Source organism: Falco cherrug, chromosome 3, assembly GCF_023634085.1.
Source record: "Falco cherrug isolate bFalChe1 chromosome 3, bFalChe1.pri, whole genome shotgun sequence".
Taxonomy (NCBI): Eukaryota; Metazoa; Chordata; class Aves; order Falconiformes; family Falconidae; genus Falco; species Falco cherrug.
The window spans coordinates 16,875,699-16,901,598 of record NC_073699.1 but is presented as its reverse complement, the minus strand read 5'-3'; the positions used below and the strand labels follow the sequence as shown (position 1 = coordinate 16,901,598).

General features: G+C 41.0%; 2 long non-coding RNA genes across 3 annotated transcripts in view; one reads left to right on the top strand and one right to left on the bottom strand.

The window, feature by feature from the left end:
* The window catches only part of LOC114015945 (uncharacterized), a 61,785-nt gene extending 48,744 nt beyond the window's left edge, over positions 1–13,041 (top strand). The window contains exons 7-10 of one of the 2 annotated variants that reach the window (XR_008731340.1): positions 7,563–7,684; positions 8,782–8,858; positions 10,480–10,802; positions 11,523–13,041. This is a non-coding gene — a long non-coding RNA (uncharacterized LOC114015945). Of the gene's footprint in view, positions 1–7,562; positions 7,685–8,781; positions 8,859–10,479 lie in introns of both variants that reach the window. The other variant, XR_008731341.1, reaches the window with a different exon arrangement.
* LOC114015947 (uncharacterized) overlaps positions 788–25,900 on the bottom strand; it is a 43,306-nt gene continuing 18,193 nt past the window's right edge. The window contains exons 2-3 of the long non-coding RNA XR_003560151.2: positions 7,557–7,678; positions 788–3,585 (exon numbers count right to left, since the gene is read on the bottom strand). This is a non-coding gene — a long non-coding RNA (uncharacterized LOC114015947). The remainder of the gene's footprint in view (positions 3,586–7,556; positions 7,679–25,900) is intronic.

The following is a 25,900-nucleotide window of genomic DNA, read 5'->3' as shown; positions in this document are numbered from 1 at the left end:
GCTTGATTAAAATGTATCTTTCAGCATGTAAGGGTGGGCAGTGACTTCCTGGGATTAGAAAGGGAAGTGAACTGGCTGGAAAGCAGCAAGGAAAGATGTTGTTTATGAGTAGCGGGAGGGCAGAGTAGCATGTGTTGCTGAAGTTTGGGACTTGGCCACATTACTCAACTCCAGTTAAAGCTCTGCTAAATTCACTCAGAGTCCCATTTTCTTTCTTAATAGTACACACAGGAACGCTTTTACCAGAAAAGTGATTCATCTGCTGTGGTATTCTAGATAAATTTCGGGAGAGCAGGGCTCCCATGGGCTGACAGTGTGAACATTTGCCCAGGACAAATGCCCTCGCAGCCTCTCAAGTTGGCTGAACACAGACTTCTTAAGATTTGCACTTTTTCAATATGTAAGATTTCACTTGGCATAACAATTTGCTTCCCATAATAAATGTTTTAAACAGCTTTGAAAGTCCTTGCTTTCTCAGAATTTTGGTGGGGTGCCGCCCTCCCTGGGCTCCAGCTGCTGCCAGGGAAGCTCTGTGCAGGGATGCTTGTCAAGGAGAGGCTTCGTCACCCGCAGGGACTGCAGGTATTATAAACCCATCAGTACAGCCGCTACTGACGAGTTCTGTGTGAAGCATGAGTGAGCACGCTCAGGTGCCACTCCACTAATTTACAGAAACAGAAAACTTAGCTGTTTTGAAACGCGAGGGTTGCAGTGGCTGTCAGCTTAATGGAAAGAGACATTGTCTTCTTTGTTTCTGTTTCATGGAGAAAGAAGTTGATAAAACAAACCTATTTTAAGCCTTTTAATGAGCAATTGTTTAGAGCAGTCAAAACATTGGCTTCCTGAAGAAACCAATAACTAATATAACATTTTTACTATAGGTATGTGTGTGTATGTCTTAGAACATGAAAAGAAAACTGTTTATAACCTCCAGAGTCATTTGGAGTGGACTGTAACATCCCTCACAAGAAGAGGTCAAGATTTTTGGGTTTGGCCCAGGCTTTGATAGAGGCTCGTTTTCTGACAGTAGGAAATGGTATTGTTCTCTTCCCTCTTTTTCTCTGTCTGTCAAATGAGTAGGATAACATGCCCAGACACATTGGAATCTATTTCTCTAAAGCATCTAAAGATCTTTGGATGGAAAACAGTACCTATATATACTGAGTCTGTAATTTCTGAAGTTTTGTGTCTGTATACTTTTCTGGCTAAGTATATTTACATCTTAACAGAAATAAAATCAAGGACGCTCCAGCTGAAAAAACCAAATCTGGGTTTGAGCTTGAACTAGTTTTCCTCTTGTCCTTTTTTTTTTTTTTTTTTATCCTCATTAGTACTGTGCCATACCTACCAGCTTTTTGGACGAACATTGAGAAATCCCCCAGCTGATATTAATGGTCAAGAAGGAGAAACTGAAATACCACATTTTTGATGTGAATTAGTTATTTTGTTATGCTGAAGAAACTGCTTATTTTGATGGCAGTGGCTTCTGTTGTGTTTATGTTCCTCCACTGATCTCATCAGGGTGCCAGATGATCCATCCACACAGGACCTAAACCAGCTGGGTCCAATATTAATGAGGAAAGGAGCATGTTAATTGTAGCAAGGGGTTCAGACACTAGTGCTTCAAAGCCAGTTCAGCCGGACCAGACTGAGTGAGCCTCCCTGTGCATGGCTTTTCACATGATCTTTCATCATCTATTGAACATAAGGTCTACATGGAGACAGACATTTCACTGAAGAAGTTATTTTTGCCTTTAGCCAGGGGCACTGCGACCTGCCATCTTCCTCTTACAGGTGGCAGACTGAGTGATTAATCAGGACCATCTTACCAACTGTTGGCTTGAGTTTATTTTATTTTGTAGCAATAAGGTGAATTGGCTCTAGACTGGAGCAGGGGGGATTTCCAATTATTTGCTGTGAGCCACTCTCCTTCAGCTCAGACTTGGTTGGGTTTTTTTAGCTAAGGGAAATGTTTCCCTGCTGAAAGTCTATTTTGCTGTAAGAGGCAGGGGTTGCACTGACATTCTGGTGGTTATTGCAGTGAATCTCTTGGTCTCTTAGGTTTTCCATTTGATACTGTTCATTTTGTTTTTTAAAAATCTGAGAAACATGGTGGTGCTTGCACGAACTTTTAAAATTTTGCTCGGGCACAGGGTGGATGCTGATGGTTCTTAGATGTGCAAGCCATTGCCCTTCTCTAACAAGCTCTGGTAGAGCACTCACAGCCTGCTGGTTTTGAGAGAAAGATCATTGGCACCAGTAAGGTCCTATGGCACAAAGTCTTTTTGTTGTAAGCTGGAAAGACACCCAAACATCAGAGGCAGCTGTCAGCAACCCTTGCTGTAGCCCATAGAAGTGAGGTTTATGTGAAGAAGGTCTCTGGTATCCAGGGGTTCTCCTTCGTAGTTCCAGAGATGAAGACAACAGGGTGACCATTGCTGACAGGGACCGCTGACAGACATTAATGGATCAAATATTTCAGAAACTAGGATGCAAGGGCACTTAAAATCTCTTTGACTCTCTTTCAAACGAATCAATAATTTTGTTAAAACTCTGGGGTTTATGAGAAATAAGAAATGAAAGGAAATCATAGTTACAAAGAGTGCTTATTTTATATGTGGTTGCTGTATTTCAGCAGGTATGTGAATTTTGGTCATCCTTTTCACAAATGAAAACACAATGTGAAGGATGTTGTGATCTCAGGCAAGTTTGTAAGATAACATCAAGTGTTATTTGGACAGTTATGTTTTCTGGGGTTACTTAAAAGCCACAGCTATGATTATCCCCAGTAAGAGTCCTTTCCTTTTAATTTACAGTAGTGCTCACCATGCTCACCATATTCTTTTTGCAGCCTAGGTTTACTGACTGTGTTGATTCACTGGATGCATCAGTTTGCTTTGAGTTTTCTATATAATGCTACTCTAAATATTACTTAAGAACAAAATACTTGTTAACTGATTTTATATTTCTTGTTGGGAACTTATGGTTGTGAGCTAATAGTATCCTAGTTCACAACTGCTATCCCTATCTCTGTCATCACTTGCTCTCTGGAATTTAAATCTGTGTTTTATACCTCTGTGTTCGAGATCTTTATTTTTATATATAGCCTTTACCCATCCTAGCCAGTATTATTTTCATACAGAGATCGGTTCACATTACATACCCTCTTCCACCCATCTCTGGACTGGGACACTTAGAACATTACCAGTATTACATTTCACATCCAATCATCAGCTAGTTGCAACTAGGAGAAGAAAACGTTTGTTTCCATCATGTCATCCCATTCCTACTTCACTGGTCAATATCTCAGTTATAGTTGTGATAAAATTAGTTCAAAGCATGAAGAAATTCAACAACCTATGTTCAGTAGTCATCAAGTATTGATAAAGGAGTCAAAATGGACAAGAACTTCAGCTGAAAATCTGGCACATGATGGGAACTTGTATAGGTCTCTTGGAGTTTTCAACTTTAAGAATCCTGTTTTAGGCAGGAGCTGAGTTTTACCAAAGAGTTTCAAAAAGAAGCAACTGCATCTAAGATTCTGCAGTCTGTGAAGCAGAGCAGCATGTTTTCTTTCATTCACATCTGTGAAGAAATTTCCATGAAAGACATTGTAATTAATGGTTATAAATCTGGAAGAGATCCTTATCATTACTCCAAAGTTCACTGTACCTCAGATTCATGGTCAAAAGTTAGTGGGAAAAAGTGATGTGATACATATATATATATAAAAATACATATTTAATATACATTATACACATACCTATGAATATGCATATATTTAAAGATATACATATATTTATGTATATACATATATATGCATAAAATAAACCGAATCTTTCCTATGCAATGGCTTCCCAGCTCTTCCACAGCTTTCAGGATCAACCACATTATGCCTCACATAGCAGATTCACGTCTGCAAAAGGTCATTTTCTGTCAAGTAACTGTGCTCATATACAAAGAGGCCATTTCTACCTTGTTCCTTCAGTTTGTCTGTTCTGTGATCAATATCACAGTCTAGACCTAGATGACTGCAGAATCTGATTGCAGCTTAATTTCCCATAAGAGCAGCTAGACCTGCTGAAACAGCTTGAATATGCAGCACTGAATAAGCAGGCTGAGCGACAAATGTCCTCACACCATATTGGGAAGCCCAATTAGCACAGCAGAGCGCATCTCGCTATGGTATTTTTCTCCCCATTGGATTTTGAAAGGATTGAGCTCTGGGACAGTCATAGTGAAGTAACGGAAAATAACACTGGTGTCCATCACTGAATAATTAATTCTAAGGAAACTATAGAGGTGAATGTGTGGTTTTAATTTTTCAGTTTATATAAGGTTTGCCTTAAATGCATGAAGATAAACTGATCGTATGTTAAGCACTTAGTGACCACTAAGGACTTTAACCTAATTCTTCCTTAGATTTAACTGGGGCAGTGGAAAGAATTACCTTCCCTACCAATCCTTGTCACACCACTGTCAGATGACACTGTCCCCTCGGTGTGGCTGGAGGTGCACCTGATCTACAAAGTTTACAGCCTGCAGGCATAGAGCACTAATGAGAGCAGCAAGCTCATTATTAGGCTTGACTGCATTCGCTGACTAATGAGGATGGGTAGCTTTATTTTGGGTGGCATCTGCTTTCCCTAATGCCAGCAGTGTCCCTGTCTCAGTTGCTTGTGAACTGTCTCCTGAAAGGCTCCACTTTAAGGCACAGCTGAGGACAAACCTGAATCAACACCAGTTGACTTTAAAATTCCCAGCTGTCTTTTGTGGTGATTTAAAAATGCTTCATGTTTAGGTTTTTCCCGGTTGCACAAGTGCCAGCTCTGCTCGGGAATCAGAAGGGAAAGCTTGGGACCACTAATTGCATCCGCTGTCACAGTTTAAGCCGCTGGTGCATGTGAGTCAGTATCTTTAGGTTCTCGGAGACAGCTCTTGGTCTGGTTTGCCAGATGAAGTGACCTTGTCTCTGCAGAGCTGCGGCACTGAGGTTTTGCTGGCTGAAGGGAAGGTGTCGAAAGGCTCTTTTCCCTCGACAAGCAGCCAGGAAGGGAAGACAGGAGAGAAGTGTGCCAGGGGATGTGCTCAGATGACTCACCTTGGTTAGGTAATGCCTAAGCTCCCATCAGCAGCAAATACAAGCCAAAGTAAAGTCAGGGCACATTTAGCCAGCAGATTGGGCTGCACAGCTTATTCCACCATGGGGACTCTTGGCTGAACTTATTTCTAGATCTTTGTTTTCTCTTCCTGTGCCAGCTACCTCCATTGAAGGTAACAAGGAGGAACCTGCATATTACTTTATTTTTATGCTGAGAATGAATTAATTCAGCTATGGAGGTGTCAGTGAAAACAGGAACAAATACAGAGAATGGATGTGGGGAAGGAAGGGAAGTATTGAAGACAAAGGGCTTAGGTACCTCCCAATCAGGGATCGCTCATACAATGGGCCATTAAAATTTAGCTGAGTCGAGTGTATTGTTTTTAATTTGTATTCCCATAACATACTCTGTTAAGGAGGGTGTATGCAGCAAATGCATATTAATGATGCTACACATTTGCATATTATAGATCCATAATACCAAGGGTGTAGTAAAAATCTTTATGAAAAGTGGTGACTATGCAGCAGTCAATTTTCTCTATATCTCAACCGTTTTAATGCTTTTTTTTTGCGCGCGCGCACACATACACACACAGAAGCATGCACAAAATCCTTACAACCGATAGCTATACAACATTAAGGGACTAATGATCTGCAAAATTCCATTTATAAAAGATGAAGAAATGTTAGATTTATATAGAGAATCATCAAATTATCTCTTCTTCTGGAAGACTTCCAGTTCTTTGTTCCTTTGTTCTAAAATTTTTTAAACCAACAACCTGCCAAATGCATTGGTTTTTAAAATATGTATTTAATCCACCTCAGTTTTACTGCCAGGAGGAGATTATCCTGAATTTCATTTTCAGAATAGTTTGTACGGCTGAGATACAAATGCCTGCAACTCAACTGTTTACAGTGAAAACTAGCCTCATCTGGGCTAGCTATGGGTTATTAGTGGTCATTAACTGAGTAAGAAAAGTGTTAGTGGTTATTCCAACATACGTGAACAGGCATGGACCCTCATGTCAGAATAAGACCAGCAACACAGTCTTCAAATAAGTCTCTGCTGGTCTAAATGCATAGTTAAAACCTCCTTTACTGTGGGTAACGCTTTGGACAAAACGTGTTGCATTTGCCTCCCATCAGTGCAACCTACTGTTCATGAATGTTGTTACTGGTTCAAGTGAACTTAGAAATGTGGTAAAGCAGAGGAATAACCTGGCCAGTTATACCAGGATATGAGCAAAAGTCTTGGATGCCACTTGTCCGTCTTGGTGAGGGAAGATTTCCTGGTGTAAGAGAGAAGCTTGTGGCGCAGATTCCTCCTGGCTTTGTTTCTGCCTCCAGGGGAATTGGTTGGTTTGTCACTGAAAACCTCGAAACTTCTGTGTAAAGGCTAAAGGCCAGGGACAGGCAAAGATTTCCACTCTCTTTTGGATGAGGTTTTGTGCTCTGAGAAGCAGAAGAATCACTTGTAGCTGCTTCTCGCGAGAAGAGAATCATGGCAAAAATGAGGAAAGGTGGACTCCAAGCTCACAGCATAAGAGGTTGATGTTGGGAGGTCTGGCTGATCACAAGAAGCTTCTGGCTCAGAGAGCGCTGCACAGTTTCCCATCAGCCAGTTTTTTTATATGGACATTCACGGAATGAGAGTTAATTGATGTCTAGGTCAGTATGTTGCCTGGACATGAAATGTTTGTTAACTCGCCGCATCCCATCATCTCATTCCTAAAGAAAGTGCCACCACTGATAGGCCAGAATGAAATGAAGGAACAGGAGTTGTCTGGTCTGTGACGACACCTGATCGTTTTCTCACTGTAGCTTCCTCAGTTGCTCCTGCCCTCACTTTTTCCATGGCACAGTAGGTGCATTACAGCAATGCTGCTTGCAGCTATGTACTTTGCTGCATACAGAATAAAAGTCTAATCTGTCTTCCACTGATGTTCACAGATCTTGCCGTTGACTACCGTGTGAGCTGGAGCATATCCTAATTTATAGAAACCAAATGATCTTTACAAACCCAACAAAGCTAAAGTAACATAAAATCATCTTTGGACCTGCTCAATAGCTTTATATACTCAGCAACACTTTCTTTAAGGACTGTAAATCAGAGGTTTGGGAAAGCCATTTTTCATTCTACAGACAGTGTCTCACTTTAGGAGTAAGATTTATATTTCCAGTTTATGCACAAATCTTCATCCCTTGCCTATTAAGGGATAACAAAAGTGGAACCCTAAAGAGTGAAGACAGGTGAGGGTCTGAATTTTAGGTATATATGTCTCTCTAATCTTCATTTATGTTTTTAATATCTACAAAAGTATTGTTTCTTTTCAGATTTATTTTTAACCTTGAAAAACAAAGACAACCCAAAAATATATTGCACTCAGATCTTCAATGCTGAAAGACAAGGAATAGTGAAGTACCTGTTTTGTGTCCTTCTGTCTTTTCTACTTACCTGCAGAGTGAGGAGATTAAAATGCAGAATAATGGACATTTGGCTGGGATAAGGAAGGACATACCCCCTATCTCCTGTGTGCCTGCAAGCAGTTGTCCATGGCTGTCCATTCCTTGGGGTACCTGCAGGTATATTCGACATGCTTTAGAGGTGCCAGGGCACAGCCACTGGGTCAGTGAACTATGTACATCCATCTGCTTCAACCCCTGTATAAGGTTTATGTGGGGGGTAATGTTTAAAGGTTAAGGCAGTGACCAAAAAAAAGTCATCCCAAATATGTAGCCTTATTGTTGGGCGATGAGAGGACAGCAATAACAAAATTCCCCTAGGTATGAATTTTATCTTGGCTATATTATTGTTTTCATGCAAACCAAATTTCTCCACTGCTGTAATCCAGCTGATTTTGTGAGTGAAATTAATTGGGACAGAATAGACCTAAATGTTTTGGATGGCTCTAAAAGAAATGAGGGAAATGAGTATAGTTTTTCAGGGAAATTAAGTGGATGCAATAGGTATTAGCCTTCCTAACAGGCCAGTTAAGGTCCATGCTTACCTCTTGACTCAATGTTACTCAGTCCCAAAGGGAATCTCCATGAATAAGAAGTGGAAGCAAAAAGAGTCAGGACCTTGCTATTTTTTCCTTAGTCAGTTGAAGGACCAGTTGCCCCATCCTAGTCCCTTTAGACCAAAAGGGAGTTTTACCATTGACGTTAATGGGAACAGGACCTGGCCCAGGAACCGGCTGCTTTGGATCTGCTTCTGTCACTCTTGCTGCATTGTTGCTGAGAGTACAGAACATCCTCGCCTTCCGTTTTTCACTCCTTAATGTTTCCTTAGAATACTTAGGCGGAGAGTGACTGTAAATGCTTAACCTTTGTCAATGGCAGACGTTCAAGAGAGTTTGGCTGCCTCTTTCTATTTCCTTGTGGACACTGATTTAAAAGTCCATCCAAAACATTTGTTCAGAAGGATATGACTAACATGAGAATCTGTCACTGTGTAAACACAGCGACCGAAAACTATTTGGCAGTGTTTTGTATCTACCGGCTAATAATTAGGTATTTACATTTGCTTTAACAGCACCAGTTGTGATGATCTAATGTAGTTCAGTATTTATATGGACAGCTCATCAGATTTTTTTCATTTTACAATGATTCAGCATAATCACATGAGAGATAACATTTAAAGAAAAGTACTTATTCCAATAACCAATGTAAAATTTCAGTCAGGACCACATTAGGAACGACATGCTGAGCTCACACAAGAACAACGCCTGCATTTACTGGAAACGTTGCAGTAAGGGTGGGTGAAGTCATTGAAAACAAATTGCTGTTCCCTTCCTAAATAGGCTTAGGCTGGAATAGGGTCCTCTGGGTTGTGACCAGATTTTGCCCTCACAGTCAGTTTGTTCCACAGAAACTGGGTAAATTCTCTTGGGAAACAGATCTGCAAAAATGTGCATAAGAATTTTGGGGAGGGGAGTGATACATGGATCTAACACTGTCAAAAATATATTAAAAGCCATAAACTATTTCCTGTTGTTTGGGCAGTTTCAGAAGAGCACATTCATGTACTGAATCTTTCATCAGTGCAGTAGGTATAATGTTATACTGATCCAACTGTGTCAAAAGTTATGTGAACAACAAGTATATCAGTCCGTAATTCAAATACATGTTATTCGCTATCATGAAAACTACAAAGACTATGAAGCCTTAATGATACAGATCCAAGTACACATTGATAAGCTTGAAGGGCATATGATTTGTATTAACTTGTGTACCTTCCACTGACATTGTTTTCAGAGCATCATAAAGGAGTAGGAAAATATTGTGCAATAGCCAGTACGAACAAATTTGCTTTTGATTCTCCTTCTACTAAAGAGTTTGTGAAAATGTTTGAGGACAAGACCTTTTTTGTGCCCACTCGAGCATTACCCTGTTTGGCTGTTTGCAAGAAGCAGAAAAATTCACGTTTCCCCACAAATATACCTCAGATCACCCCAACAGATCCTAGGAGATAAGGAAAGTCAAATAATGTACTCTGAGAACCACGGGAGTGATAGACTTCCCCATGAGCATTCCAAATCTAACAATGGCAAAGGTAATTCTGTGCACAGAACCACCAGCAGTACTACTGCTGCTCAGTACATTCGGTTCTTCACATTTTTTATCACTTATTTGGTACTTTGATAAGCTGAGGAATACATTTCTGTGCAATACACTTTCAGCTCAGCCAGGTTAGATCTCACCCTGGTACTTCCACCTCCTGTGCAGTATATTTTTTCTTCTAAATCATTAATTTCATACCATAAGCACTTTAGATAGAAAGTTGCAAGATACTATGGTAGAGTAATAGAAATGAGGAGTCATCAAATCCTTCCCACTGCTTTGGGGGAGGAGACAGCAAGGAGATGACAGGGGACAAGGTGAGAAGATGGCAATACCATGCTATACACATCTACCTGTACCAGCCAAGTAACTGCAGTTGGGAGTGGTATATTTTTTTGATAATGACCCTGAAAAATTGAAACTGTTACAATTTTTTTTTCCCCCTATGATTTCTTTTTTCTCTACTCTGTGATCCCTGACTCTTTCGTGGATCACCAAAGGCATAGGTATGGCTTCTGGGCTCTGTGGCCACTTACATTACGTGGATCCTTCTACATTTGAGAAGTGATGCTAAGCCTCTGGTAAAGGCTTTTCAATATTTCTAAAACTAACAGTAGTGGAATTTGATTTCTGTGGAGAAATTTGGTAGGGGCAACGTGAGGAAAGGAAGAGAGGAGACTCACATCCTAGCGTGAGATATTTTTTTCCTAGAAATTTCTCTCTCCCTGTTATTTCTTGCTTGAGCTGATCAAATGATCTAGTAAGAATGAGTCGTCTTTGCCAATGTCACCTTTTCGTTATTTCTCCACTCATAGTGCTGGCAATAAAAGACTGCTTCAAAGAGGAAAATATTCTCAAGATCTTGGCCTGCAGTGCTCTGAAGATGTGATTAACTTGCCAGAGGTATAGACAGCTCTAAACTCATTCAGAGCAAGAGTCTTGGGACTAGCTGGTGTATTTTGGATGTTTGCCAACATGGGAATGAAACAGAAGCATCTGGATATTCTGCATTCACACTGCAGTGGCAATGGACTGTCATTTCCAAAAGCTGGACATGCCTTTCATCCTGACTTCAGATGTGCTTCCTGAAGTGGTCACTTTATCTCTTTCTCCTCATTTGCTCTTGCCACCCAGAGCTGTGAGTGTTCTTACCCTCCCATCCATAGGCTCGGTTGCTCCCTGGCAATGTAGACAAACAAGCCCAGCACTTGCACGAGGCTAGTTAACCTGGTTAGGGCAAGCTGGGGACTGCTCATGTGAGCATCTCCACCAATAGATCAGATGGGTTAGTAATTTCCAGTTTGGATGCAGTGATGGAGGTCATGTAGCAATAAAATAAGTGGAAATGGATTTAAACTGAAAGAGGGTAGATTTAGATGAGACATTAGGAAGAAATTATTTACTGTGAGGGTGGTGAGGCACTGGTACCTGTTGCCCAGAGAAGCTGTGGATGCCCCATCGCTGGAAGTGTTCAAGGCCAGGTTGGACATGGCTTTGGGGAATCTGGTCTAGTGGAACGTGTCCCTGAGCAAGGCAGTGGGGTTTGGAACTAGATGATCTTTAAGGTCCCTTCCAACCCAAACCATTCTTTCACTCTATGATAAAATGAACAGCTGTGGGAATTAAACTCAGCTGAAACAGCTGGAGCTGAAAGAGGATGTGTGACTGCATCCTGAGACAGCCAGGCTAAGTAACAGAAGCAACTGAGCTGTGTTTATACAATTTCCAGGCACTTAAATGAAAAGATTACCCTAAAACCTGCTTCAGTCACCGCTAAAATACTAGAGCATCCTGCCATCTGTTCCCCAATTATAAAACTAACATGTCTAATTAACATCTCTTTCTTTTCTGGTCTCAGATACTCACAAAAAGAGGGAAAGAAGTCTGAGAAGCTGATTGCAGAGAGGAGCTCTAAATACACTTATACAAATACAAAATGACTACCCATTAAAAAAATATAAAGCTTAAAATTTTGCAACACCTAATTACAATGCCAAGAAGAAAAGCTCTAATAAATCCTAACTGGCAAAAATACAAAAATAAATCCAGATGAATCTTCTTTCAAAAGAACCCAAGAAACAAAAAAAACAAAAACCCAAAGAACCCATGAACTGGAAAACTTATCTGTAAAGGGTGAAGGATGCTTGTTATATTCTGTTATGAATTTGTCTCAAGTTTCTGATGAAAGTATCTTGAACAAGAATAACATTTGATAAACCATTACCTTATTTAAATTCTTAATATTTGTGGGAGTTTTCCATATTACAGACCATGTGTATGATTTTCAAGAAAGGCAACAGGCTATTATGTGTCCAGTTCTGTACTGAAAACTAAACTCCCCAAAATTTCTTTAACTCCTTTAACCACTGAAGTACATTGTTATAACCCAGCTGGTAATACCAGCTTGATGCATCTCATTAGAGAAGCTTGGTTTTCAGCTGCCAATAATTTTTCTAATCTTTAATGATTTGGTGTTTAATATTCCCTGTTATGTGCCTGCTTCAAATGCATTTTTTCCCTAAGCAGATTGGGTCAGCTGGTTTCATGAATTAAGTCAGGAAGAAAAAAAACAAAAAAAATAGACAGAGGTGGTTTGGTTTGATTTGGTTTTGCTGAAAAAAGATGGAGAAGTTGTTTCTTGAAATTTCTATTGTTTCATGGTTTGGAGTACTGTTTTGAATTTTAGAGGCACTTAAGACTGGTTTCATGGACAGTCTTTGGCTGTACCCACAAAAACAGCCTACATTTGTCCTTCAATGAATTTGTTTATGTGTCTTCATCCAGGGCATCTTAGATTTTTTCCTTGTAAATCCTCTGAGAATTTTGTTTTTACCAATGATGCTGTCCCCCAGCCTGACTTGAAAAGATGCTGCTGGTGAAAATGTTGGGACTTTGATCCTCCACTAAGGAGATGTGAGTGGGTCTAACAGAGTGAGGAACTGAGACTAAACAGGCATGAGAAAAGGTCTCTATCGAGAAAAAGAGACAAGGGTTTCCTCTTCAGAAAAGTGCACTTACTGGATTAGGTTCCCTGCCAGATCCCAAAGCCGAACCCGGATTTCCTGAGTCTGCTGTCAGCAAATCTCTGTGAAACCCTCTGAAAAAATGCCCGGTTCTCCTTCAGAGCTGTTCACAGAGTGGACAACAACCTGTTACTACTATCAGTTTCTCCTTTAAGCCTCGTGGCAGAGGCAGATCTCAAGTTTCCAGCCCCCCAATGATTTGTGTGGGTGTCAGCACTGCTCTACACCACAGAAAGTCTATCCTTTTCCCCCATTTGATGATATAAAAGTTGGAAAATGACATTCTTAGGAAATATGTGAAAAGACTAAAGATGTAATTTCAAGGCAAATATTAAAAACTCAGATTTAAGGTTGTCTTGGTGATCCTAATTCAACTCTATTATGCACATTGATACAGTAATTAAAGACGTCTTTGTACCCCATTTTTTTCCATGCCAAAAACTGTGTCTTGTTCATTACATAAAATGCATGTGCTCAGGACTACATAACAATAGAAGGATCCTTACCAGAAATACAGACCAAAGGAATGGGGCCCAGAATAAATAGGAGATGTGCAAAATATTATCCATCTATTATGTGAAAATGTTTCCAGAGAGATATGAACATAGAAGAAAAATACACTTTCTGGGCTAAAGACACATACCGCTGCACACAGACATACACATACCTATTTCCTCCTCTTCTTGATTCTGTTTACATGGGGGTGATTCCACTGCAGATGTAATTGCTATTTCCTGGTGACTCAGGCATTAGCTCTCCTGCACCACGTTTACAGACACAACCCCTTCAATTCAGCATTTGCTTTCTGTTTCAGAAGGCTCTTCAAATGAAGATTTATACTCAGAAGCGTAATGAAACAAATAGGGACAGTTTTCTTTAGCATTATTTGGGTAAAATATTGCCATAGGGACAGAAAAATTACCTTGATCATGAAATAATGTCTGAGATGGATTATATCACAGACATAGTTCTCTCCTTTTGGCAATGTTTTACTGGTGCTCCCTTGAAAACCCGTTGGAATTTACATCCTCTATCTGCATGCATGTACACATATTATATTCAGTTTTTCAGACTGGCTTTAACCCAAAATCTAATTTTTAAACCTGTAGAATTATGGATACGATTTTGTATCTGCACTTTGTTGGTGTAATTTAGGTCCCTGGAACAAGCAGCAAGACTGCACCCTAAATTACTAAGCTGCAAGGTACGTCAGGTGAAATAATATGTCATTGATGTCATAGAAAGTATCTCATATATTTTAGAAAGCAGAACTTCCTCCCCTGTATTTTTTGGTTTGAAAGAGAAAGACAAATCTGATGTTTGGTAATAAAACCCCAGCCGTGCTACAGTCTCTTTGTCCCAGTCCTACAATGCCATGAAACTGGTAGCTCTCTGCCTCTTAGGATTCCCACTATAAATTAAATCTCTTCATGGTGTAAAGGAGAGACTTTTCAAACCTGTATTGTGCTTTGTATTCCCCTAATGGAAAGGAAGTATCGGGGCAAAAGAAATGTAATTGAGCATTCTTCTGTCTTGGTTGTTCTTGGGTGCTGGAGTGGCCCTTTGTGCATGTGGGTAAGTGGGAAGAACATTCCTGAAGCTGCTCTAATTTATGCAAGGTACTGGACTGACATCTGGCTGCCTCTAGACTCCAGGGGAAGATATAAGTGGCTTAAAGCCAGTTTGGCCTGCTCTAGTGATGAGAGCAGCTCAGCCAAATCAGAAAATCTGGCACTTAAATATACAAATTATAATAATAATATTTTGGGGCAGAGGAAAAAATAGATGCCAGCCTTAGCAAATGTGGCCCAATGGTGATGCACAAATAAACCACCATCTGCTGGAGACTTTGCAAGCCTTTAAGAATTGCACTTTTGAGTTTGCAGACTTTTATTAAAATAGATAGATCATCAGGGCAAGGTTTAGGGACAGATAACTCAGCTGTGACTTCCATTTTGATTTCTTTCCAAAGCATGGCACTTCCAAATACTATCAGTAAGGTTTCTGTTTCCCTTCACAAATCTGCTTTAATTTACTGTTTGGATTATAAAAGAGGGAGGAAAAGAGTCTGATTGGATACTCCTGTGCTTCTTCCTTTATCTTTCTGTGCGCTGACGTTCTGGGATATACTATCTTTCCAGAAAAATGCAACAAGAATTGCAGTTAGAATCTGCTGATTTTTGATGTTAACTAAATGCATAGAAGGTACGTTGTATAGTATTTCTTCCGTCTCAAAACCTCTCTTTTTTGGCCGTTGACACATGCCACTAACATAACTTACACATATTTTGTGGTTTTGCTCTGTGAAAAGGAAGTATTAAGCTCTGAGACACTCTAATAAATTTGTTTGGTTTTGATAGAGATTGACTGCCTGAATGCTACCATTTTTACCAGCCATAAATTGCTCTACAAGCTGTTGGACGAAGGACCTTTCATACTCTGTTTTGACTTAAACTGGATAAATCGTTTGCAGTGATTCCTTCAGGAGGTGTCTGTTCTTTCTATTGTGTAAATTTGTCTTCAAATGCATTTTCTAATGAATTGCATCATTCTCAATCTGCAGATTGCTCACAAGTAATGCATTGCAAATGCTTGAAATTTTAGGTGGGGTGGTTACCAACCTACCTGTGTGGTGTTTTTTCTGGTCCCTGTAAGATAGATGCAGTTATCAAAAGCCCATGTCTGTTTCAAATGCAATATTACTGTTACTGTCAGAGTTTCCTGGAGTAACATCTAGAGACTGGCAGTAGCATCCTGATCAACCTGTGCTGACAAGCCACTCTTGTGAGTGGAAACAACATGATGACAACAATTTGCGATTTAAGCTCTGGGCTCATCTACTCTTTCTGGGGAGAGAGCGGACCACACTGGGCTTCTGCCTTGTGGGAAACGAAACAGTCCGTGAGAAAGCGATGTAAGCCCCATTTTCCTGATGAAGACCTGAACCGCACAGTGATTGAGTGGTGAAGACTACAAGGTCATGATAAGGACTGGAATTCATCCTAAATCGTAATCCAACATTGACAATCCAATAGTCACTCTTTAGCCACCTATTTGTGTCAATCTCTCCTCAGGAGAAGACAGGACTTTCCCTACCTAGTATCCCAGTCAGTGATTAAGAAGATGACTGGCAATACACCTGCCATTGTCAAAGGGTTAACCTGACTATGAGATTCATCCTCCACGTCACGCAGCACTGCTAAATATATCTGTTATTGCAGCTTATTAGATTTGCCAAATGTCTACATGTCTCCCTGACTCCTAGCTCTCAACATGCCTTTGTCCAGCTGACTCATTGATTCATGACGTCTTTTCGGCTGCATCACTGGTAGCATTGATGTTTTTCATTATTTACTGATCACCAGGCTTTTTTCTTTCTTAAATTTTGCTCCCTTTCTCCCCCTGCAGCATTGTCCAAGAGAAAAAAAATCCAGTTTTACTAAACCCAAAATTACAAAGAGCCACATAACACAACTGCTGGCTGCACAAACTTTGAGAAGCAGGGTGTTTTATGGTCCCACACAATGGCAGTGTCATAAAGGAAAGCTAAGTGGGTTCCTTTGTGAGCTGGTGGGGTGGCTTTATATCAGAATAAGAAAAACAGCTGTGAAGCTTACCAAAGCCACTTTCAGAGCTATATTTTCACTGAGAGGAAAGAGAGAAAAAGACTAACAGAGAGAACGTGCAAAGAAACTGCTTGAAGAACAGGTGTTTCCTGGCAGGTCAGAGCACAGTAACCCAGCTGAAAAAAGAACTGTGATAAGGCATAACATCAGCATGGAAAGTGTTCAATATTTTCCCAATCACAGCTATTGTTCTGCTTAACTGATGCTGGCAAACAACCCTGCTGCAACCTTTTAGGTACAGAGGATCAATGAGCTATTAACAGTGCCACTGGATACGCTGATATACAGAATAAGTTTTATTATATTGGCAGGACAGCTGTAACTCCTGCTTCCCTTAGTGCTGGTATCAGGAGTTCTCCATTCTGCTTGGCTCTGTAAAGTAGAATAAATACTTGGATGAAATCTGGTTGTTAACATTTTAGGTTGTTGTGAACTGACACAACCAAGGGCGTACCCAGTGTTAAAAGAAACATATTGATTGCATCTCTTTGAATATTTCTTGTCCAGCATGATGCGCATGCTAAGCAAATCAGGAATGGTTGATGGGGTTAAATGTGATCATCACCACCATCAAGTATCGGCTCAGAGTTGCCCTTTCTGCACTAATCAGATTTCACGGTATTAGGACTAGAATTTGTATTAATTTTGTCTCTATTCCTTGCGGTGCATATTTGTATTAGACATGACAGTTGCAGCCATGAGTTTGAATCCTGTGTCCTGCAGTTAGAATCTGTTGGTTTAGCCACAGTCTAAGACTAATGCGAGGTAGCTATAAGCACCGGAGACCAGTCATTTAACGTCTCTCATTCACTTTACACATCCAGAGAAATGAGAGGGTAAATATTTGCTAACTTCTTGATGACAAGATTGATCAGTTAGTAACTACATGCACCAAGCAATACAACCAATGGAATGAACCTATAAACCACTTTGCAGCTCTCTGGATTTTGGGCCGATCTGGAAATAGAGCAAAAATTAAAGCAATCAGGCATGCCGTAATAACTACCATCTCTTAGGTATGAGCTGTTAGCAGCTCACAGTCAGCAACAGCCTGGTGTCTTACTGGTGGTCTCTGCTTCAGGGCGGTTTCCGCCATCACCATCCCAGCCAGCACATATGAGGAGGACAGGATCAGGAAACAGAGGCCAGCTTAGGCAGCAAGAGTCTGTGCCAGTATATGCCAGCTCTCTAAAGATGCAGGCCATTGATGTATATTTTGGGTCAACATTTTCACCTTTGCCTCCTACTGATCTCCACTGCTGATGCAGGTGTTACTTAATGCCGAAAATTAGAGCTGTAGGATGCGAAAGGACAGAGCTTGGATTCACTGCTGGCTTGACCACGCAGTTTTGAGCACTCCTCGGTCCTGACAGCACCCCCCTCTCCGCCAAAGAGAGGAGGATACTGTGCTGATGGAAACCTGGGTGAGCAATAGTTAATCCTATGGTCACAATTTCTCTAAAATCAGCTGGCTTCTGCTATGTCTGAAATGCTATTTTAGTGCTTTAAACTTCAGGCGAACTTCCAGCACAGACACTCTTATATCCCAGAAGGCTGGTTTAAGTGCATATATGTTGAAAGCCCAGAGAAATGGCATTTAGTTCACTGTGCCCTGGATCTATTGCATAAAGGATTAGGAATTTTATCCTCACAATTGCTGCTGGTCTTCATACATAAGCAAACTTCTTTTGAGGCTGGTGAATATATTGTGGTCTGACAAATTTAACCTTTTTTTGGAGAAAAAAGACCCAAGTGTGCAACACTTGGCATAGACCATAGATACATGGTCGAAGTCCTCTTCAATCCTCTCTCAGCCTATTCTCAGGACCTCATTCAATTAAAAAGTAAGGAAAACATCTTCAAAAGTGCCTAGATGACTCTGAGACCTAAATTGCACCATTTCCCAATGGTCATATAGGCTCATGGCTGTCTAAGACTTCCACTGAGACGTAAATTCCTAAATGCTTTAATTATGACTGAGAAGCGAGGTCCTAAGTCACTTAGTTGCTTCTGAAAATTTCATCTGAGAACTGGACAATGACATCAGAGTTTAGCCTATGTTGTCAGGCTGCATGTGCGTCCTGATGTGGGCAGAGCTTCAGATTGAAACCAGGGGTTTTCCACAAAAAAAAGAAAAGGTTTAATACAGATCAATCCAACAAGGGAAAAAACAGGTGAATCTCTTATGGGTGGTAAATAAAGGAACTTTCGCAAAGTAAAAGGCTCCCCAAATCTGCTAGCATGAGTTACACAGGAGCTGCACACAGGGAGGGATTAGGGAACCCAGGTACTCCTTTACCTAGTACTGAGTAAGAAGAAACAGAAGGATGAAGTAGATGGTGTCAGTCTCTGGGATCCAGCTGCCTCCTGGTAAAACTGGTTATAAATTGTCATTGGAAAATTTGTCTCTAATCAATACCTCTTTGCTGCTCACTTCCAGGCTGTCACTTCCAGCTTAGCAGAGAAGCCTTGATGATACCTGGGGAACTTCTCATCCTGCATGGGGGGATTCTGTGCTGCGCAATCATGTAAATTACTTACTTAGGTGAATGACGCTTCTCCCTTGCATCAGGATCATCAGTCCCTGGGGAACAGGGGCATGGGGCTGTCAGCCCTCCTGAAACATATTTTATCACTGGTTAAACTTGATGGTAGAAACAAATGTACTTTATTCCTTTTAAATCTAAGAGTTGAGGGCCGGGTATTTCATTTGAAGACGTAGAAAACAGTGAACACCCACTGTAGCTTGCTTTCACTTGTTTGGTTTTACAGTGGCTTCCATCTTCCCAAAGTCAAGCCAAAATGATGCATCCAGCTCACAGATTGTTTAGACAGCTCTGTTCCTCAAGATTTGTCTTCTGTAAATAAGAATCTTGATTACAGTGTAATATCCATTTTCTCTCTCTCCCTCTCTGTGGGGTTTCTTTTGCATAAATCAGCATAACGTTGCTAAAGATAAAGGGATACAGCTTCTTATTAGTTCATATTAATCTCAGAGAATAACACATAAACACATTTGAGAATTACAGTGTTTTTAGAGAAGGAATTCCTAACTACATGAGCTTGGAAATGAGGTACGCTCTGACAGCTGGGGTATACGAATAACTCCTGAATTTCCCATTCACTGCATAACTATGCTCCAGCTCTGGACTGTAATTAACCAAAAGTACTTATGGCATATTTAGAAGCGTTTATGCATCTGTTTGTCTAGTGTACACCAAAGATGTTTCTTTCCATGGTACTTGAGTTCTAGACCACAAATGAAGAAATAATGTAGCCACAAAGGGACATCGTGCAATTTATATTCCCAAAGAATCTATGGAGATTGATATTGCACATATGGATAATAAGAGAAATCTATTGTCCTGAAAAGCTGTAGGCCCAATTGAAAACGAAAACATAATTTTCTAAATGTTGAATTTACATAGAGAAAATGTGAGTCTTGCAGTGACACATACAGGGCACATACATCTTGCTGCCTGTTTCTCTAACAAGATTATAAGGATGGCCATACTGTGACAAAGCTAAGGTCCAGCCAGCTGGAGTGCTGCTAGAGGGGTGGCTCTTTAATAGGATCAGATGTACTCTGCTCTTCTGTGAGATGTGATGGATTTCAGTGGGCAATAACGGTTCTGTGCAGAGGACAGTAACTCTAAATTGCGGGAGGAAAGGAATCACCTGGATGCTTTATGCAGGAATGAGTGTCAGGGTGGCTACAAAGGGGAGGGAAGTAAGGGAAGAAAAAACATTTGCATTTTCAAAAGGAGCTATTTTGGGAACTGTTTTGGCCCATTTCCCAGTTTCTTGTTCTGGGTGCGTGGCAGTCAGTTTAATTAGTTTTTTCTGTACAACTTCTGAAATGCTGCAGTTGTGATTTGTGCCTGGTAGGTCATTAATTTACTTGCTGCCAGTTTCAATGCACAGCCTCTCAGAGCTGGCAAAAACGTGCACTGGCACGTGATTTGTAGTGATTGGTGGTCATCATCCATCTGACATAACAGGTGAGAAAAAGAAGAGATGGACATTGGAAGTGTTACTGGAATTGCTGAGTGAAAGACACCATCCATTGCAAATATAGTGGAAAGATTATCCTTTGGTATTACATTAACCCTCAGCAAAGCCTCATTGAGGTAGATACTCTTTATACCACCATAGTTTGTCTCAAAGGGCTTGGCTTCGATCACCAGAATAAATTAATTGCCATTTCCCACTAAAATCAATTTCCACAAATCACACCAGTAGGTGTGATGTTTACTAATAACTTTGAGGATTTGGGCCATCAAGTCTTAAAGAGCAAGGCAGGCAAAGGGCTTGGGTAGGTCGCACTGAGAAGTGGACTGATTTGCCCCTCACAGAGGTAATTCACTGACTACAGCCAACTGCTTTTCAAGTCCTACTACAGAAGTATATATATTTTTTTTAATTTTTCCTTTGTAGGGAGGGAAATGATCTAGTCTATCCTGGAATCTCAAGGCTTCCCTGGGGTGAGTAAAATTCCCTCTTCAGGGTTCTCAGCTGGTCTTTCTGGCTGGAATTTGCACCAAGACTTATGGTCCACGTGCTACATATGACATGAAAGCAGCGTTGCAAGAGGACAGCCCACCAGTTCATAAGGCTTATATATGGTCTTTCTAAGTGTCTTAGACATGAAAGATCAGTGGTGAAACATAGACTGACTCAAGGTATCAATTAACATTTCCAACCCAGACAGATTCATCCCCCTTCCCAGTTCATCCTTATTTGTACCTGTGCAGCTGAGGGCTTGTCAGTACCAGGGGTCCCAATGCAGGCTGTTATTACCCACACAATATATGCCTAGACCATATATTGGTTCTAAGAGGTTGCCCTGGCTTTGCCTTCTTTCGGCTGGTTCCTGAGAGAGACATTTACCGGAGGCAGCAATGGACCATCCAAGTCCTGCTAATAAGCAGGCAAGAAGTCACATTCCTTCATTATGTAAGTTCAGTGGAAATGTAAAATAATTGAATTTATCCCTAAACAACAGCATATTTATCTTTATGGCAGAGGCCTGCGTTATCAGAACAGCATGGGAACAAATTCTCATTATGTTGATGGAAATCAGATTCTGTTTCCCATGTAAACCATGTGGTACAGCTCCTTGCTTTCGGTGCCATATGTTTTCAAGATCACAGTGATTTGCTTTGGTTTGCTTTCATTTACCTCCTAGAAATATGGCAGTCAGGTGGAATAGTAGATGCTGTATTTGCTTCTGCTTTGTTGATAGCTCTGTGTATTACTCAAATCCGTGTATTTACTCCCAGATGAGAAATATCGTTAAGGTATTGTTAATGCTGACAATATATCACTCTTTAGAGCAAGGTGATTTTTTTCATTATTATTATTATTATTTTAAAAGCCAGCCCTTTGGAATATTATAAGCTTAGGAAACTCTCAGTTACATATTTAAGATCAAATTTGTCAGTAGGCTCCTATCATTGCGCACTTTTAATCTCCAAAACAGGGGCTCCCTTTCACATATGGTTTAAGCCCTGTCTGCTGAGGTCTTGGATTGTAGCAGAATATTTGATCTGTTGAACTGGTGATCTTGCTGGGGTGGTGAAGAAAGAGAAAATCTGACTTTGTTTCCAGAGACCCAAGAGTAAAACTTAGCTGGATGGACCAGATTGCTTTCACGTATAAACTGGTATACATTGGCTCCACATCGGCTCATTTGGGACTCATTAAAAACAATTGAGAGTTATATACCAATGGACATCTTTCTTTAATGAACTGGGTCTGAACAACAAAACCACCTCAAGCCCATCTCAGCTTATAACATTAGTGTCCAAGCACTGGGCATTTTGATACCATTACAAAACTCTTGGAGACAGGAAAGGGCTTACTGCTTTTTTTACAGGTGAGAAACCGAGGCAGAAAAAGCAACTGGGATCACGTTCACAGTCACAAACAGGAAAACCTTTGCAGAACCCAGAATGGAAACCAAATCCTAGCACCACAGCAAGGAGGCTGTCTTACCTGTCTAACCAGTTGACCTTTGAAATACACTTTTCCAGATTTGACAATGCTCATATTCAACTGCAGGTTTGAGCCCTGGGTTTCAAGCCAACCTGCCGTATGAAAATTTCCTTGCATCCAGGTTTTTATTAAAGCTTACCCATTTGTTGTCCAAATCCTGTCAGTATTAGGAGAAATGTCTATGCCTAAACTCTTCTCTCCTTGACTTTAAGTGAACACTTTGCCTGCCAGGCACCGATCTTTGATCTGGATTTCCTTGCCAGCCCTTCAAAACAATTGCTGTCACCATGGCATCTTATTTCCATATTGTGTCTGAGAGTGACAGCAATTATTTCCCACTGGAACTGACTTCAATGTCACTACACTGATTAATCAGCAAAGGTTACTGTAAGGGAAAGTATCGGTCTTCCTTTTCCATTGGAGCAGGAAAATGCCAGATCTTAGCAGCACAGCGCCTTGGGGATGGCTGCATTAGTTTTCCAATGAAAGGTTCTGCGCAAGTCACACCTCCCATCCCCCATGCCTCCCTACCACTCCTCTCTTCCTAAAACACACACTGAGTGTTATTATATAAAGTTAATTCTATAACCCAGGGTTCTTTTATTTTTTTCTTCTTTTTTTTCTTTCTTACTTTTTTTTTTTAGTGCTACTGACCTCCCATTTCCTTGTCAGTCGACACCAAGCAATTCCCCAGATGGAGAGAAAGATTTCCACTTTGAATATCCCTGAAACACATTTAGAGCCAAAGGCTTTATCATGGGAATAAAAGCACTGAGGTTCTCACAGCTGGGAAGATTTATACAGCTGAGCCTTACCAGCTTAAATGCCTACAGACAGAAACAGCTGAGCTGTGTATTATTTCTTTTCCCCCAACTTGCAAGGGAGATGAAAAATGCAGAGGCAGCCTGCAGATAGATATGACTGACAAGGGAGGGGCAGATCTGTCTACCCGTAGCTGCTGCAGTGGCATTTTTATAAGATAATTTCAGCTCCAGAGGTGAGGAGGCTGGGGCTGACATGATTGCCCTAGCCAAGAGGAACTGCCCTTCCAGCTAAAGCACTCCAGACAGTGCCAGGGAGCCTTAAGCATCAGTCAGGGCAGCATGGAGCTGAGCCATGCTGATGAGCCCCAGGGGGAAGGTGTTTGGTAGAAGATGAGCTGAGCTGAGTGCTCTGCACAGCAGAATTGTTGTTTTCAGTCTGTGTAAAAACAGAAGCCAAGATGTCTCTGCTCTTCTCACAGTAACAGCAGCAGTATTTTATGCTTTAAAAAGTGAGGGCAGATCTGTATGAGTTTAATCTGCCCCCCATGAAACAGGCACTCAATGGCCGTGCTTCCCTTGGAGACAAACAGGAGGGGAGATTCCCAGAGGCTCAGCTTCCCGTCCACCCACACAAAGACGAAGACGTGCTGACCTGATGGAAGCAACCTGCAGACTCCTCTGAGGAGTTTGCGCTAGTGCTGGCCAAAAGTGAGCAGAGCAGCCCCACGAGTGCAGCAGCTACGATAATGTCAGCAGGTCTGTGCCTCCCCTGCTTCTGATGTGTGTCTGTTGCCCTGCCTGTGTGCTGCCTCTGCTGTCAGTTGTCCTTCATGCCACCTAAACCCTGGAGATGTGGGCTCCACTATGTGCTGTTCATGGCTTCATCACATCTCTTGTAGCCCTCAGCCATGACTCTAATTATTCCACCATATCCAGGTGCCTTTGTGCCAGAGAGGGGGAAGAAGTCTAAGAACGGGCAGAGCTCAGTCTGTGTGGGGTTCTGTGCCCACCCTCCGTGAAAAGAAGAGGCCTTCAGAGTCCATGTCACCATGCCATGCTCGTCATTGCTCCTGATTTTCCCACCCAGGCAGCCTGTGGTCTGGCAGTGCATTGCTTCTCCCTGTGGGCCCAGGCAGGCTTGGGATCCAGTATCCCTTCAAGAATGTGTTCACTCTGAGCCTGGGGCCATCCTTGCCTTACTGTAAAATGGAAATGAAATTACTTACGTTCTTAGGAATGCCAGTGAGCCACTTTTGAAATGGTCGTGGTAAGGATGGCCAACATCCTTGTAAATCATTAGAGGAGCAGAGCTGCATTTTCTAAATGCTGCCGGTAAATCAGCATGGGAGGGGAAAAAAGAATTCAACAAACCTGGATATTGATTAGAAATGTATTTTAGCAATAGGGAAGAAAACAAAATATCCTAAAATTAAGGGGTCTGGAAAACAATTTAAAAGATTGAATTGTCAGTAATAATGTATCTAGTGACTGAAGTGCTCAGAAATAATCGGCGTCTGTGCTTATCCAGCCTGAGGGACCTGACAGGGGGTCTAATTTACGATACCAGTGAAAAACCTACCCTTTGAACACCAGGTTACTGGGGATACTCAAAAATCACTCATTCTGCAAAACTTATGTCATCATGCCTGCCTGTCAATATTCAATTGTTGTCTTTTTCTTAACTGTAATTTTTCTTGGGGTATGGACTTCAAACCCATGTGTAACAGCTGTTAGTCATGTTGCTTAACAGAAGAGCCACCCCTCAGGGTCAAAACAAAAGTCCATTTACCTTAAAAACCCATTGCTCACAATGACTGTAAATAAGAAAAGAATGGGGACATCAGAACCAGACACTAGGTTCAAAAGGTTTTCATCAATTTATACCTTGTGAATTTATATAGAGCATATAGATGTTTTATGTTTGCCTTTATCCTTTTGGTAGCTCTCTGCTTGAATTTTGACTGCCCTTGAGCACTGGAGGGATGCTTTACTGGGAATTGCACTCAGTGGTTCCCAGATCTTTACCATGAGTGAGTAAATCTAAGTCAGAATCCATCACCATGCAGATATAATTTCTATCCATACTGTTTGGTATGTGTATTGGAATTGCCATTTCCACCCCCCCCCCCACCCCCACCCCCCCCCCCAGTCATTCAGTTTTACGACATCTTCCTATGACTTTCCAGTTCATTGTAGATTACATTATGCTGGATAAGTCTGTATCATTTGCAGGCTTTGCCACATAGCTCTTCACCATATTCTACTGCCTTTTATAAGTTTTAACAGCATAGATCTCTATGGATTGCCACTGTGAACTTCCTTCAGTTGTTTAAATGTATAAATTTATTGCTAACTTTTCCTTTCTATCTGTTAAGTTAATTCAGATTCGTTCCTTTGTCCTGTGACAACTTACTTTTTTTAAAGACTGCAATGAAGGGCATAATAAAAAGCTTTTCTAAATTCAAACTTCATTATTTTAACTGGAGTGCCCTTCTCCCTGTGCTTGATGGCTCTGTCCTACCCACACCTACTAATTCAGCTCCTCTAGTAGTTCCTACTGATTTGCCCGTGAATCACGTAAAATTTATCCCTGAAACGTTTTTTAAAGATGACTGTTACCTTTCCCACCCTTCACAACTTTGACACCAAAGCTTATTTATGCAAAAGGAAATGCACTACAGCTAAAAGCTCAGCAATTTCATGTCTGAGTTCCTGAGACCTCCTGGATGAATAAATGCTTTCCAGACTTGGGGTCTGGTTACTTCTATTTTATTCACTTGTCCTAAAAGTTCTTCCAGTGAAGCTTCAATATGAGACAGTCCTTCA